Source organism: Amblyomma mixtum, chromosome 10 (assembly GCF_055824585.1).
Source record: "Amblyomma mixtum isolate Tamu chromosome 10, ASM5582458v1, whole genome shotgun sequence".
Lineage (NCBI taxonomy): Eukaryota > Metazoa > Arthropoda > Arachnida > Ixodida > Ixodidae > Amblyomma > Amblyomma mixtum.
Genome location: NC_143021.1, coordinates 141,901,106 through 141,908,202, shown reverse-complemented (window position 1 = coordinate 141,908,202; position 7,097 = coordinate 141,901,106). Strand labels below are relative to the sequence as shown.

At 43.1% G+C, this 7,097-nt stretch overlaps 1 long non-coding RNA gene across 1 annotated transcript; it reads left to right on the top strand.

Moving 5' to 3' along the window:
- The first annotated feature begins 2,459 nt into the window (after nt 1-2,459).
- Nucleotides 2,460-6,778, top strand: LOC149327136 (uncharacterized). The gene is made up of 2 exons (XR_016286214.1): nt 2,460-2,753; nt 6,610-6,778. It is a non-coding gene; the product is annotated as an uncharacterized LOC149327136 (long non-coding RNA).
- The last annotated feature ends 319 nt before the right edge of the window (nt 6,779-7,097 follow it).

Sequence of the window (7,097 nt, the reverse complement as noted above, 5' to 3'; positions counted from 1 at the left end):
GAAAAAAAAAGCCTGTCGTCATTAAGCGAAAGATAGCTTTGAGGCACAAGCGATTGTTCGATGGGGGAACAAAAATAATCAGCTTGTGTATACTAAAACTTCAGCGTCTATGTGGAATCCTCTGCGTCACAAGCTTTTGAATTATTTAAGAAAGGCGACCAGGAGACAACACGAAAATGCTCTCTCCCGTACCATGCAAGTTATCAAGATTCTTCCCTATCGCGTCCAAGAAAAAGAACCACAAATGCAGATAATGACGAACTGGGCCATTCAAGAAAGGCGCAACTGGGTTTGTGCACCAAGTTTATTTGTCACACAACAGTGCCTATATTGGCCAATGTGGATTGGTCTTTCAAAGAGAGATCGAAAGAGCTGACGTTCCTCTTGAAAACAAGGTAACTGGAGAAAAACACGAACAACACAAAGACAACCCTTATAAAAATGGTCTATAGACTTTCTATAGACTTTTTATAGACTCTATAGCCATCCTATAGACTTTTCCTTTTGTCTATAGACAGTCTATAGAAAATCTATGGACTAAAGTCTATAGCTGCTTCAATTTCCTTTTGTCTATAGACTGTCTATAGACTCTCTATAGACTAAAGTCTATAGCCGCCTCAATTTCCTTATGTCTATAGACAGTCTATAGAAAATCTATGGAGTAAAGTCTATAGCCGCCTCAATTTCCTTTCGTCTATAGACTGTCTATAGACCCTCTATAGACTAAGGTCTATAGCTGCCACAATTTCCTTTCGTCTATAGACTGTCTATAGACTCTCTATAGACTAAGGTCTATAGCTGCCTCAATTTCCTTTTGTCTATAGACTGTCTATAGACACTTTATAGACTAAAGTCTATAGCTGGCTCAAATTTCTTTTTGTCTATAGACGGTCTATAGACACTTTATAGACTAAAGTCTATAGCCGCCTCAATTTCCTTTTGTATATAGACTGTCTATAGACTAAAGTCGATAATTGCTTCAATTTCCTTTCGTCTATAGACGGTCTATAGACTCGCTATAGACTAAGGTCTATAGCCGCCTCAATTTCCTTTTGTCTATAGACTGTCTATAGACAAAAGTCTATAAGTGCTTCAATTTCCTTTCGTCTATAGACGGTCTATAGACTCGCTATAGACTAAGGTCTATAGCCGCCTCAATTTCCTTTTGTCCATAGACTGTCTATAGACTAAAGTCTATAACTGCTTCAGTTTCCTTTCATCTATAGACGGTCTATAGACTCGCTATAGACTAAGGTCTATAGCTGCCTCAATTTTCTTTTGTCTATAGACTCTCTATAGACTAAAGTCTATAACTGCTTCAATTTCCTTTCGTCTATAGACGGTCTATAGACTAAGGTCTATAGCTGCCACAATATCCTTTCGTCTATAGACGGTCTATAGACTCTCTATAGACCAAAGTCTATAGCTGCCTCAATTTCTTTTTGTCTATAGACGGTCTATAGACTCTCTGTAGACTACGGTCTATAGCTGCTTCAATTTCCTTTCGTCTATAGACGGTCTATAGACTCTCTATAGACTACAGTCTACAACTACCTCAATTTCCTTTTGTCTATAGACTGTAACTATATATAGTCTACTGCCTATAGACCAGTCTATAACCATCGTAATTTTATTTAACAATGTTCGATACACTGACTTTCGACTAAGTCCAGAACAATGTCAATTTCTTTTTGCACTGCATGTTGAGGGGACCTGCATCTAGTGACCGCAACTATGTCGGGAGTCCCCTAGCTCCTTCGCTATTACGGAAATTAAAAAGTATTGCTTAAGGCCATTACAACACCCTCCTGTATATTGTTTTCAGGAGCATTGACAAGCTCCTTTTCGTTATACCGTGACGTATATTGTCAATACAATTAGATATTTAATGCTAACAAGTAAGCCGAGGAAAAGCAGCCGTTCTTGAAGTAAGGGCGCCCGCAAAATGTACTACATCGAACGAATACGCTGTCCCTTAAAGGAATCGCTCTACACAATTCCATTCCATCTTTCTATCGTTACTGTCCAACGCGCTGAAATCAGAAACATTTCATCAACGGTTCTACATTTCTTTTTAAAACGTCCTGAAAATAAAGGGGGAAATACGGGTGTGAAAATTCAATGAAGCGCCCATCCCTTAGAAACATCTTAGATTAATTTCAAAGAGCCTGGTCCTCTGTGCGATTAACATCTTGCCATTTCTACCTTTGCAGTTTGTATTCACGTGAATAAGTGCTGCGACGCAACAATCATAAAGCCAGTATTTTTTCGTTCCTACCCTTGCACTTGTTGCTTCGGAGCCGATGACACGCTGATGTGGCGCATATCAGTTTTCTAAACACGAACACACGCAAAAAAGACGTTATGCTATGCAACCTTATAACTATTATTTGAGAATTGTACCACATACTATTCGGTGGGAGATGTGGCGCGTATACCGACAAGAAGTTAGATTTCGGTTCTGTTTTCACGAAAACAATAAGATTTTTAGAGGGTAAGCGAAGAATTTAAGCTTATAAACCAATTGCCTTCTGTGGTCTTGGATATCAGATCAAGCTGCACACGGCAAGAGTGCGAGCGATAAAGATACGACCGTGAAATGGGTTTCTGTTTCACGTTTTACCCATTTTACCGCGAGACGGCGGAAAATCATTCGGGCTGCAAACAACCCTGTGCGTGGCTGCATCAATGGCGTTGGCCTGTTTTTCGCGGATTACGTTTTCTTCAAAATCCAGCTTCATCGTCCGCTTACGGTAAGTCTAGACGTTTATATTTTATTCATTTGGTCTCCTAAACCACTGTAAGCAGAGCTGTGTGTGCAGAACAGATTATGTGCGCAGTTGCAAACGTCCTATCTTCGTTTCTAAGGCGGAAGCCATCGGGTTCTCGACTAATGCCGCTTATCTCTGTCCCGCTGTCTTTACTAACGCGCGGAAAGGCAGTCTGTGCGATGCCCTTGATGATAAGCCGCTCCTCGCGAGCTGTCTACTAGATTTTTCGTGTTTCAAGGTAGATGCGCGGCCAGAAATGTCGTTTAGCCTGTGAATGACGGCCGAAATTAACTGTGCGTTAGTTAGCGCCGTGTGAGCTCAATTTACTTTGCACCTCCGAAAACGTACTTACATACAGTCTCGTTCAGTGGTGGATTACATTTATTTTCTTATCTTTGTGTTATCGCCTGTCTGGGCCATGGAGTGCTGTTCTTTTTGAGGTGTGCATTGCTTGCTACGTATGGACGCTCGCTCGGTGCGCGTCGTGGACGCCGACGTTTCAGCAAAGGTGTCTTGTAACGCTATAGACTGGAGCGCGAGATGTTTGTCAAAGTTGTATTCAAGCGGCGCTGGAGGAATGCTTGTAGTGTGATGAGTGAATAAAATTCGTTGCCGGCGCGAATGGCCGGCGTGCTCAAACACCGCGAAGAACCCATGAGCTCCATCCCATCTCCCCTTCGTTGCACACGTATGGATTCGTCCGTGTCTGTCATCAGAGCCGTTGGCCGCCGCCGCTGGCTTGCGGGCACTTCATTTTGAAAGCTGGGTAAAGGTCGGCTCGACAAGAGGTGGCTTACATTTCGTTCCGAGTGGTTCGTTCATGAATCCCGCTCACGCGTGCACAGATTTCTAATACCATTTGCGCGAGAGGCAAAGTATGTGTTTCTGATTTCAGACTGCTACGTTACGAAATCGCCGATGTGACTCGCCGCTTATTTGCGCCTAAAATTAAATTAAGCTCTCGTGTTATTATAGATGCGCCTGTTGAAGGCGTTAATTGTTTCATTGAAATACTTCCTACTTTGAGCACGTTCAATGCTTTCGCTGATTTTTCTAGCAGCGTTGGGTTAGGCTGCCTCCATGCAAGAAACACACCTCTTTACTGCGCTTTTGGAGCTGCACGTGAAGGAAGAACTAAGTGAATTTCAGACGGTATTTTATCGTGACAGTAATTTGCTGTCTCAACCTCGCGACTGCTTTTGAAACGGCGCAGCTGCAGCCTCTGTGCGCTGTATTAGTTTTCTGAATAATGAGCGCGGCATGGAAGCGCTGCAACCCGCGCGCGCAGATGTGCGAGTATGCTGTTCCGTCTTTGTGCTTCAAGTTATAGGCGCAAATCTGTGGTGAACTGGTTGCTTCTGCCTGCTGGTTTTGTATAGCTTGTGCCCGTTTGAGTATCGGCTTACGTACACTCGGCCAAATCTTTAACTGGCTTAGGTGTTGCATCGCTAAATGCACCTTGTAAAAAGGTGCCTTTTGGCTACACTGCTGGCATATTCATGTTGTAATTTGACACGTGAGATGGCATTTCATAGTTTCTTTTTGTTCATATAATGTTTGAGTGGAGTACTTGCATGTTTAGATCAAAGTTATCAGAAATGTTCATCGTCTGCCGCTACGAAGAGCCGAAACAAGCGGAATACGCAGCAATGGTTCTGGTGGCGCATTTGCACTAATCTGGGTAAACGACTTGTCCGCCATGAAAGGAGTGGTACTTTACCCATAGGATGAGGCCATATGGACCAGATCCATTGCTGCGTATGCCGCTTGTTTCAGCGGTTCGTAGTGGCAGACGAATGTTTCTGATAACGTTGATCTAAACACGCAAGTACTGCACTCAAACATGATATGAACAAAAAGGAACCACGAAATGACATTTCACTCGTTAAATTACAGCATGAATATGCCAGCAGTGTAGCCGAAAGGCACTTTTTAAGGCGGAAGCCTTTAATGTCTCATCGTTGTAAGCAGCAGTTGTCGACAGAAAATGTCACGCTTTTCAATTGGTGGAAACGGTCGTGACGTCACAGTGCGCGAATTTCAAACGGGGCCAATTGTACTTTGGCTAGTAACCATGCAACCAATTGAAGGGATCGTATAGTGATGCTCCAAGTAAGTGGGACTGAGCTTAGTTAATTGCTTAATTACCCAATTAGCCTAATTAGTTTTACTAGTCAGGCCATATAAATGAACAAAACCGATTAAGAAATTGGTCGAGCTTAGGAATCGAACCCCGGTCTTAGGCGTGAGAGACGAGCATGCATCCACTCCGCCATGCCAGCTCGATGGTTTGGAATGAACAAAGGCGCGTCTAGTGAATACGGTGTCTTCACTCACTCTCATCCTCCTCCATTCCCTTCCGGTGAGGTTTAGGTGTCCGCCGACAAATGAGAGACAGATACATTTCCTTTCCTCAAAAACCAATTTTCCGACGGGCGAGGCGTAGAACCGAATGGGCGATGGCGTTCTATGGACTCCTTGGCAGCGTTGCAAGACGCTGTCGCGTTCCACTCTTAGGGGCGAAGCTTAACATCTTAACCACACATCAGTGACCACACTTTAGGTCAAAAAAGTGCCCCCCTGAATTTTGTGACACAGTTACTGCGTAATTTCCTTTCCTCAAATACAATTTTCATTTTCTTCATTACGGCTCCTCTTTACCTATCTTCTTTCACTCCCACTTCCTCCCTTCCTCTACAGTGCGGTTCAGGTGTCCCCCGAGATGACAGAGAATTACTGCGCCATTTCCTTTCCTCAAAAAGCGTTGCGTTCAAAGGGCAAGGAATCGCGCCGAACGGGTGGTGGCGTCCCGTGGACTCCCTGGCAGCGCTACAACGCGCTGTCGCGTTCCACTCCTAAAGGCGAAACTTAAGCGTCATTAATTAGCAGTTAATTAGTATTCAGGCATTAATCAGTAATTAATCATTAATTAGTGATTTGTCATCACTTAGTAATTAGTACTCAATTACATGCGACGCCACCAGTGCCACAGAAACAGCGAAGGTGGCGCGGAAAACGCTTCCGCCTCTACCCACTTTAGACAGCCAAAATGCCCCCTGAATTTTTTTTACAAGGTGCATTTAGCGATGCAACACCCGAGCCAGTTAAAAATTTGGCCGGGTGTACCAGGCTTAATTCACGCAGGGTATTCTGAAGCGCTTCTTCTATAGCGGTTATAAGAATAAATGCTGCAATATTCTCCTTTTTGGATGCCTCTGTAAGGTGCACTGAATCTGTATTTTATGGAGGTGGCATTCTTAACAACTCCTTGCGAGTCAATGCAGATATGTGGCACAATTGTTCGAAGTCTTCTGTTACAAATAGTGTAAAAAGATTGCAATAAAGAGATCAGTATTGGCTGTAACAGTATTGCCATACAGAAATCAATATCAGTACTGGATTCAGAGTAGAGTGCTCCAGGGATTAGGGGTCTTTGTTACAATGTTTTATGACGACACTTATAATCTGTCGTGTATTTACTGAAATGATTGAGCCGGCGTGATAGCTCAGTGGCTATCACGTTCGCCTGGCGGCCTGAAATATGCAGGTTCGATTCCAGCCTAGGCGGTCGCATTTTAATAGAGGCAAAATGCTAAAGGCCTGTGTACTCTGCACAGGTGACCGAAATTATTCCCCAGCCTTTCACTTCAGCGTCTCGTAGCCTGTGTCACCTTGGGTCTTTGAACCCCATAAAACCAAACCAAAAGATCAAGATTGCCTTTCTAGAATGGCATAGCCAGGATATGCCTTGCATTGTAAAGCACATGTGTAGAGATGGAATGGGAATTTTTTTTTCAGTTCCTCTTATATTATTTTTTTTTTCCTTTGTGCTGTACAGGTGAACATGCCCGGATGATTTACTGCAGACAACAGGCCACAAGAATGCTTCTGAGGAAACTAGCCGGACTGTTACTTTAAAATTTTATGTTACTGTGGTGCATTCTTATGGTGCATGTATTGCATATTCCCAGCCTGGATAGCTTGGAAATAAACTAAATTTGTAAGTATATTGATTGTTTCATGTGTGAACTCTTTCTGGTGACCTTTTTCAATGATTGTGGACAGTCTATAGGCAGTCTATAGATAATGGTCTACTAATAGTTTAGTAGACAGAGGTCTATAGACTGTCTATAGACAAAGGTCTATAGCACTGCCAGGCCACACATCTATGGAATGTCTATAGACAGTCTATAGACATCTGTCTACTGGACCAGTAGACTTTTGTCTGTAGACTGTCTATAGACAGTAATCTACAGGAAGTCTATGGCCATAAGTCTATAGGTCATCTATAGTCCGTCTATAGACAAGTGTCTATAGACGGTCTAT